Source organism: Cryptomeria japonica, chromosome 7 (assembly GCF_030272615.1).
Source record: "Cryptomeria japonica chromosome 7, Sugi_1.0, whole genome shotgun sequence".
NCBI classification, from domain to species: Eukaryota; Viridiplantae; Streptophyta; class Pinopsida; order Cupressales; family Cupressaceae; genus Cryptomeria; species Cryptomeria japonica.
In genome coordinates, this window is record NC_081411.1 from 39,544,998 (window position 1) to 39,555,719 (window position 10,722).

Genomic DNA, 10,722 nt, shown 5'->3' on the forward strand with positions numbered 1-10,722 from the left:
TGAGTGTTGTTGAGTGGGATGCATACAATGGTTTATCCATAACTGGGGGAAGTTGTGCAAGATCACCTACCAAGATGACTGAGAGTGCTGCAAATGGTTCATGTTGTCTGGTGGGAAATACTTGTCACAATCTATTATCAATCTTGATTAGTAATTAAGGACCAACAAAGCTCATTTCATCAATCAAAATGTAGCGTAAATGTTTGCATTACTCTTGAAACATTAATAATGAATGGCCTGCTAGAGGTTTGTATTCTTAAATAGGTATATGGAGGGCAACATGGATTGTGGTAGCCTGGATATTATATGCGGATACACCTATTGGTGCTAGTATAGGAAATGGGTATTGTGTTCGATCTAAATGAAAATTTAATTGTTTACGTATACAATCAATAAGAAATGACTTTCCAATACCTATTGTGCCTTGAATAATTAACCATAATGGTGAGGAATTCAAATTTTATGCAGCATGAGAGGTTATAATATCAAGTGCAGTATTTTGGTTTGCTGCAAGCTCAAAGATATTAGGTGCATTTGAGTGTATGTTGCCAAGGGTGTGAGCTGATTGGTTTTTCTCTATTGAAATGAATTGAGATGCTTTTGTATGGAGCATTTCATTAGGTATGGAATGACTCCAATTAAATTGAAGATCAAAATCATGTTTCGCAAGCATTTGAAGAGTAGCAACATCAAAATTGTTTGAGGCTCCCATTTGTGACAAGAACTCCCATTCGTAGAGGTTGTGATTAGTATATTGTGGAATATCTTGCAACTATAGGTCTTCACTATTTTCTGTAGTCAAGTTTTCTTCAATGCCATTTACATGCCACTGGATGTAATGAGTACTTTGAAGTTGTTTCCAATTCAGTATAATTTCATCAGTTGAGGTACCTATATGTAGAGGGATGTTGTGGAAGGGCTTGTACAAAAGCAATTCACTCCAACATAAAATTTCAAAAGTAGTGTCAACTTTTGAAGGTAAGGATTTAAACTGGGGGTAGACATTTACAATTGCTAGTAGCTTTATTTTTACCCATTTACATGATTTGAATTGTTGACTATATGTATATTGCTAAGCTGAATGAAGCAATGTAAGGTTTGCTAACTTTGATGGTCTTTTCATGTAATTAGAAATGAAAGAAATGCATGTATGTGAAGCTTCATCATAATTTATTATACGTTGGAAGATTTTTTTCCCAACATTGAGAGTGACAAATTGATGTGTACAAGAGATCAAGGGGAGTTTAAGCAGCATGTGGCAAGTTTCCTGAGCGCTAATGTCCCTATCAACAACAATTCCCATCATGAATCTCTAATATGCTACGAGAATTGTATCTTCTGAATTTGTTGATCCAACAATTCTTTGTAACATGTCAGTATAGCTCTATAATTTGCATTTAGTTTTGGATGCGTATTTAGAGATATATCGGAGAATTGCCTTTTTCGAGCACACTGCCTGACAATCAACATTAGCCCTCCATATGGCTAGCATTGTTGGGTTGTAAAGATTGAAGTGAGTATCATTCCTTGCTGGCTTGTATGATGGGTTATTATTATGGTCTAAAGTCAATGATGAGTCATGTTATTTAGGCCAAGGTGCTTTGTGTCGACATTCAAGTATTGTGTTGTTTTTTTTCAAGCATGTAAACTTTGAACACTTTCTATGCCATTGAACAACATTCACCAATTCAGTGTAGTCAGTACAAGGATCGGATCTAAAAATGACATATGTATTTGAAGGACATGGATCTGAAATTGTAGGTATATACTGCCTGTTTAAACGGTCCACTTATGTGAGTTGATTCCATGTTGTGATGTACTGGTCAAAGAAGATTTTAATTGATTGAATGCTTTCATGGTCTATCCAATCAAGTTTGTCAATATTAGGTGCTTGTGGCAGCCATAGAAAGCCATGAATATGGGCAGATCCTCGGTGTTGCCATTCATATATATATCAGTGGTCAGTGTCATCCAACTATTTGACAATGACTTCATCATGAAAGATCTGAAATCGTAAGTGCAAGTATAAAGTAGTTATATGCAGGTTATTGACCAAATTCTCAATAGATTGCCTTCTATTGCATTGTAAAGTATTTGAGTGTGTTTTTGGAAACATTTTATGTAGGTCAGGCCATTTTGTATCAGCTGAGCTTAGTGTAAAGAAAAACGTTGGTGGACCTAACTGTTCTATCATTGTGGTAAGGTCTCTACGGGATTTTCTCCAAAATGTGTGTGTGCCGCGCAAGGAGGCAACATATCGCATGATGTGATTTGGTAATTCATTTGATGATGTGTTATGTAAGTACTCTCTTAGGCCATGAAGGTTCATTGGAAGAGAATCTTCTAAATTTTTCTTTATCAAAATAGTACCTGATTGATGAGATCGATGCCTCATCATAAGATTATAGATATAATATCTAAAACAGTCATGTTGGCCAAATCTTTGATCATAATTTTTAATCAAGTGCAAAGTATATTCATGTAAATGTACACGTCTTGTTCTATCTTGAAGTGGTAAAGCCAATCCATTACAGAACAATGTTGGGAATGCCATTGTAAGTAGGCTTTTCATATTGTACTCATTAATAGGTGATGTACTGATTTGTGGCCAAGGGAAAAGATTGTTGTCGACATTATCTAGATGTAGGATTGTCTTTATTGCATTGAGTTTAGGTATTGAGGATGGAAGTCGTGGAATGATTGAACAAGAGTTTTCTATTACTTATTCTTGATTGTTGATGTTGGCTACATCAGGAACTTCTTTTATCGGTTCTTCTTGAGGTCAAGTTACTAAATGTAAAAGATCTGAAATGTAAGTGTTGGACTCAGGTAATAATTGTACCGCATCCAAATCAATGACAACATCTTGATAGTATTGGTCATGCTTAAGTTTGTAAGTCAATGCATTCATGACGTGAAACCTATTAACATATCAGTCATAAGTTAACCCTTTTAGATTAGTTCTACGGACAATAAGGATTTCTAAATGTTGAATTTTGCATGGCAAGGATAACACAATTTCTGAAATATCTTGTGGGAAGTTAATTGTATGACTTGAATACTTATACTGTCCTCCCCTTTCATGCGTAACTTGCAAAATAGGAGCAATCCTTGCTATGAGCATTTCTTCTACTTGAGAAACACACTTTAAAATAGAAGGCTGCTCACATGGGTCCATATTGTTTGATGAAGAGAAACGGTGGACTCCTCTTTCAGCAGAACATCTCATGCATATAACTGCATGGTTGACATTTTTAATAGTCATGCCCACATAGATTTCTCTACAAATAAAACATGCATCCGTGAGCTCCAGCACATGATTTTTTTTTCGGAAGTTAGATAAAGCATGTAGGAATGAAGGAGTCTGTAGGGTGAGTTCAGGAGCAGTTGAATGTGTTTGAGGCACATTACTTGGCTCAAGGTTATTGCCTTCTATTTGTAATAGATTCTCTGAGTTACTATCAAATGTTTGTTGTGCATGACACTTCATTTGGTGTTTGTTGGAGATATTGCCTCTATTCCTTGCATAGTAAGTTCTATTTGTTTGCTTCCTTCTCCATTTGATGTCATCGCCTTGTTGAGTGGAAGGTTCAATAGATATCTAATAATTGTAAGAGAGGTGTGTTAGAATTCTAATAATTGAAGAGAGAAAGCATTGAAGTATGCATGACAACAACCATACACTTACTTTCTCTTGTTTTAATGGGTTTGTAAGAAATTCAATGCATCTATGTAGGCATATAATATATAATTCTGATGTTGGATATTTGTATATAGATTAACATGTGTGTATATATATGTACTTGAAAAAATATATACATTCATACATACATATGTACTTAGATATTTGTATGTATGCAAATACATTTTCAATTTCAACAAGGCATATACATATATATAAATATGTGTAAATCTATATAAACTTATGTAAGAAGTAATATATGCTTTTTGTGCAGTTTTTTGCGTGCATACAAATGGTCTTGGCTTGTTAGTATAGACATGCTTGGTTGAGTAGTATTCATAAACGAATGGGAATTGAAAATTGGTTAATTTAATCTGTAATGTTACTTTGCTTAGTTTTGTGGTGGTCATTTTGTTGTGAAATGTATTTGTTGTGCAATTGTTCAATTTACTAATGTGTAGTTTGTTGAGTGTAGAGTTTACCTATGAGTTTTCTTCCCAAAGCCATTATTGAAATATACATATACATAGATATATAAAATTATATATACATACATATGTATGTATATATACATAGAAATGAAATATATATATATATATATATATATATATATAATTTGATTTTTATATTTGGTATTTTGTTTATAATTCTGGGTACAATAACATTTCAAAAATATGATTATGGATATATATTGCTCCATATGTATATATTTATACATATATATAGATATATATACAAATATATACATGTACAAATATATATATATGTGTGTGTGTGTGTGTGTGTGTGTGTGTGTGTGTGTGTGTAGAAATAGATATGCACAAATAGAAATACATATATATGTTTATATATGTATAAATTTCCTATATATATATATATATTTATTTATTTATTTAAAGATACTTATATGTTTACATATCTTTAGACTATATTTTGTATAAAGAAATATACATAAGTAAGTTTATATGACACATAAAGAGAGCAAACAAAGATAAAAATGCAAGAAATGAAATGAATTGGAAAGTGCATTGACCTGTAAGTACTTATATATGAAACAAATTTGAAGGAAACTATTTTTTTTCTGGAAGGTAAGTAACTAGCATACATGAGTATGCAGTCTCTATATAGGAATATAGATAAGCATGTTTACATCATAGACAAAGACAACAATTAAAGCTAAGAATGCAAGGGAAAAAGGATATTGAAAAGTGTGCTAACTTTGTAGAAGCATCATAGTTGAAGAAATTAATTGCTGGAAAATTATTAATGTATGAAAGGAATAGAAAATTGCAATTTTTAGATAAATGTAAATATGTAATTATACACCAAAAGATGAACAATAAGTACTTGTATATGGGAGAAATCTCAAGGAAACCAAATTTATTCTGCAAGGCAATTAACTAGCATAGATGAGTTTGCAGTTAAACATATTGTGCAATGCAGTGGCGAGTACTTCTAGAAGAGTTTGAAACCTTGCATAGTTAGTTGTTTGTAAACATATAAATATATCTATATGCAGAGATGCACATTCTTACTATTCAATATGCAATTGCAGATGTAAATATTGACATGTGTGTGTGCATTTTTAAATTAAATATAGATAGTTATTGAGGTAGGAATTTTCTATTATAATATTTATGCATACATAAATGGACTAATTTTAATTGTAATATGACATGCAAAAGTAATAAGCATGACAGTAGGAAAGTTTATGTGATAAGGAAATAATTGCAAAGAGATAACAGTAAAATTTTAATGAAATTTGTTATTTATGTAAGAAATATACATATACATATATATAGAGGTACTTGTATATTCATAGAAATTAATCGTGTATATTTGTAAGTAGAATTGTCTCAATATACAAAAAAGTTCTACATAATGCAGGATGGAAAGGAACAATGATAAGGCTATCAAGACATCCGTATGCAGAGTTATGTGTAGGATTGTAGTAATATAAAATATGTAAAATTTGGAATGTGGTGTTTCATTAACAGAAAGCATTGTAATCAGGCAGGATGCCTAGTATAGCTAAGCCTGTGTAGAGAGGCGAGCAATCTCTGCAAGTAATCCATCACACTCAGTTTTATAATCAACAGAGTAGATTTTGTTGATTGTAACCTTCATCTTTGATTCAGAGTTGTACATGTCAGTAGAAACCAGCAAAGTGAATGAGTAGCGATGTGAGATAAGTTTATTAAACATAGAGAAAGGTGTTTGTGTTGTTGTGGCATCATTTTACAGCACATAAAGATCTTTTGCAGTTTTCTTTATCAATTGAGTTCCAACCTCATCGAAAGCAGTAGCCCAAATAGTACCTGTTGCATCTTGTAGTTTCATTGGTAAAAGGTAATTGTAATTGCATTATGCCATGGTCATTTCACATCTAGGACAGAACCATGAATCATCAACCTATTGAGTGCATTTTCTTTTAGTAGGTTTTTCATTTACTTTTAGTGGACAAGTTGCATAATAGAAAGTTTTATCTGTTACATTTAAATAAATCTCAAAACAACCAATAAAGTGGTTTGAATAGTTTCTAGTTTGACAGTCATAGGTTCACACATTGATGAAATAGTCATTCTAGTGTATTTACCATCAATGTGAGTAATTCATGTAGAGAAATCTTGAGTATGCAAGGGAAGATTTCCTCTTAACATTAGGGCTTCTACCTCTGGGAAAGTAGGATTAATATGTAATGTTGTTGGAGATGTCATGTTAACAACCTTACCATTAAAATACCCCACACAACCATTACGTACATCAAGTATAAGAATACCATAAAAAATTAACATATTTTTTAAATCTGGTCCTCTTTGTTCTGGTGTTGGACCCCATAGGTTGATAGCAATTGTTGAGCCAGAGAGATCATTAATTCTAACAACTCACTTTTGTGTTTGACTGCGATCTTTCCTATGGAATGGAATGATATCTCCAACATGTACAACAACACCAATGATTTCAACTAATGTATTATCAGTTAGCTGAAACACTTCACTAATAGGGATGAAAGGGGAGTGGTCTTGATTTGGTACATCATCATGGTTGCAAAGTTTTAATATGGAGGCATTAGATAGGATGATCCCTAAATGGCTTTTCAATTTGTTGTACCTTGTGTTTGCCTCCTTAATGGACCCCTTACAAATGACATAATGGGAACCTACCTCCGCACAGTCACAATGTAGTTGAGCTTCGTCAAAACATGTAACTCAAACTTCATAGCACTCAGTGTCGACAATGTCAAAACTAGAGACATGGCCATTCTTAGTAGTTGTACTGTATGACCGTATAGGTCATTTATGAGTAACGCTACCTTTGATCATCCATTTGTTTTGGTATGGATTTAAACTTTTTATTGGGCTTATATTTTTTGAGGTTGCACTTTGTGGGGATGGTAATTCAATAGCAAACTAAAGGGAATGTTTAGAGGATGATGGTGTATCTTCACTCATCATTTCTGGTTGTTGTTCTTTGAACAGGTATGTCAGTTAGTCAAAGAATTAACAATCACTTATTTTACTTGTAAACTAAGTATTATAATAGTATTGTCAAATGAAAATACTTTTCTTTAAGTTTCTATGGATTGTAGTTGTGAACAATTAAATAGAATGAAGGATATTGTATTTAATAAACATACTATATTTCCTACCTTGTGTTTCATACATATCTACAAGTATAACTAGACAAAAGTCCACTATTGAGCCTATTTTTAGGGCATCTGAATCTATTAGAGTGGTATACTTAGAAAGCAAAATTGCTAACTGCATGTATGTGTCATCAGACAACACTAGTTTGTATATGTTTTTATCATCTTTGCTACCCATAATTTTCTGGAATGATAAAACTTGGAGTAATGCAGAAGGAGGCTCATCCCTAGCATTGATAGATTGAATTTCACATGCGGTAGGGGCATATTATTGGGTATTTTTCTATAAAAAGATAATATCAATATTGAGGACTTAATGCTAAGGGCTACAAAGACATATATATGGTAATTCTTTAACGTATAGTTTATTTTTTTGGAGTCTATGCAATTAAAGTATCTAAATTATAGAATTTGTAACTATATTTGTGTATGTTAGAAAAAAGGGTGCATGTCAAAATGGAAGGGATGGAATAAAAAAGAAAGATATCTTATGAAAGTAATGACAACAAAGTTGTGTTTTTGAAAAGGTATGATGTATTAGCTTACCGAAGTATCCATTGTGGATTATTGTACAGATTCAGAGGTGGCTGATGTAGATGACATTTTGGATGGAGATATTTAAATTTGAGAGGAGTCTCAGGGCTAAACGTACATGCTAGTACAGGTTATTAACAAGTAATTGATTTTTTTGGTATGGATAAGTTTAATTTATTGGAAGAATGTAATATTATACAAATTATCCTCAAATAAAGATATCGACACATAAAGATATGTTGATAAATGAAAAAAATAATGAGTTGGAAAGTATTTTGCATCTTTGGAAAAAAATACAAAAAATGAGGGAATCATATTTGCAGGGAACAAAGATGTACTTTTCAAGAGAAGGATAATTTACCTGTTTGTTAGAGTAGAAACGGTTTCAAATTCAATTTGATGAAAGAAGTCATGTCGTCTAGACTGGTATATTGCCTTGGAGAATAAAGTTGATTGTGATCCTATTATGACATTAAAAATATTCTATTAGAAGAGATTGAATGATATAATGGATTGTGAAATTTACCGCTGAGGATTAGTACCTAACTAAATCCTAGTAAATACGAAAGTTGTAGACCAAAAATAATCATAATTTGTAGTCTGTTATTTTTTGTTGTTTCATTATCTTAATCTAATTTTAAAATGTCTTTTATGTATCCACATATGTATGCCTTTAGGTATCCATTAGGTTGGAATAGGAAAACCAACTGAAAAATTAACATAAACAAAAGAAAAATTGTATCAACATTTTGGTGCATCGATGTTTCTATTAGATTACTTGTAATAGGCATACAAGTACAAAAAAACAAAGTTCTAGTTTACGATTGAGACATATAACAATTAAGTATGAGGATCATAGAGTTTACTTTGAATCTCAAAATATAATCATAAGATGAGTTCAAGTGATGAATGTCTTAGTAATTAAACAGAGGCAGTATCTACCGATGCAACCCATCCAAGTTGGTTATCATTCCACTTAAGGATTTTGTCTCCTAGAATAAAAATGGCTAGTGGATCTGTTAACTGTTCAACAGTTGGTATTGGAAGAGGGCATAATACCATAATATGTATGGAAGAAACATGAGTGGCATGAATAGGAGGGGGTTTGTTTATTGCTTGGTCATTTTACATTCATGTTGATGAATCAACTTTCTCAGGTTGTCCTTTATCTTGTTTCTCTCTTGCAACAACTTCACAATGACACTATTAATGTCCTCTATTTCTTTGATTGCTTTATGCATTGTACAAATTTGATTGTGTTAATGTGGCTCTATTATGTGAGAACCAACAAATCAAAATAAATCATTAAACAAGTTAATACTGGAAAAAAATCTAGCCAATATGAAAGAAAATTAAAAAATTGTTGGAAAATGCAAAAAAATAATTTATTGACTGGTTCCAAGAAACATGAACTGAAAAAAATAAACAATTGAAAACTTGCAGGGTAGGAAGAATGCAGATGAAAATAAGAACTGAAATGAAAAAAGAAAAAAATCATACATATGAATTTCATTTAATAAATTACACATTTCCTTTACACTTTAGGAAAAGTCAAATTGTACACGAATAGCTACCAACTGATAGAAAACAAGCACGGTGGAGTGTCTTACGATCTCTTAACACGCTACCAGCACCAAGACACCAAAAAGTTCAGGATTCATGTCAAACGATGGAGGCAAGCCCAAGTATGGTCACCGACAACACATCACCAACGTCGTGAGAAAAACAAACCAACCACTATAAAATAAGTAGGCTATAAAGTCTTACACCTCAGCAAGCAGAAGCCCCCACTAAAAGCCTATAACCTTAATTAATATGCCTAGAACATAATTATAGAGGGCCATATGATGTTCATGATCACTAACAAATTTAGGCACATAAATGTATTGTATAAATATTTATAGGGGGTCATACGAGGTTCATGATCAATAACAAAGTTACTCAGATAAATGTACTGTATAAATCTGGAGGGTTGTGGCTAACTTGGTTATTGATCACGCATCAACTATGGCCCTATATAATTATGTTTCTTTGTATGTATGCATATCTTGAAGTTAGTGCTTCCTATCGAAAGTAGGTTGACAGGGCACTACACCATTGTACTTTTCAAATGTTGTGACATAAAGCTAGGTTTTTGTGTTATCTGTTATTGTTTGCAAAGTCAGATTATTTTGGTTTTATTACGGTTTGTTTTGTGTTGTTTTTTTGTTTTCTAATCTGCCTCTCATTGTTTTTCTTTTGAAGGTTGCAGTGCTTTTAGATTGTAGGTTTTTGTGGTGGTCGACATCCAATAGTTTAATGCCTTACACCTGCAGGGTTGTGATTTAGTGTAGGTCCATTACAATGGTGTAAAACTCTGTATAATTATTAGTATACTATCTGCCTAACTTTTTTATTTACAATAACTGACTATCAATATTTGGAATATATATTATCTATTGGTATTATGGATGTGTTACATTAGTTTTGTCATTGATGTCAACACTTATCCTTCTGGAGATCTATGGTTATGTTGAACCGGCACCTTGTTGTTCATTGGCATGTTCAGTGACTTATGCACAGTCACTAGTATATTGTTCACCAGCACAAAGGATGACTTGTTATCATCTGAAGATCACTTGGTTATGTCGAATACATGGTTTGGATACTTGGTTTGGGTATTTTGGTTATTGGTCTAATCGGGTTGACATATTTGTTGTTACTAGAGAATTGGTCTAGGTTATGGACCGATATGCATTATCTATTCCATATCAGCATGACACGTTATGGGGATTATTTATTGACTGGATATTGTTGTAAATGTATTGAGCCGACATGATGCATCACATCTTGAATTATTTAATTGTAATATTCTTAGTGA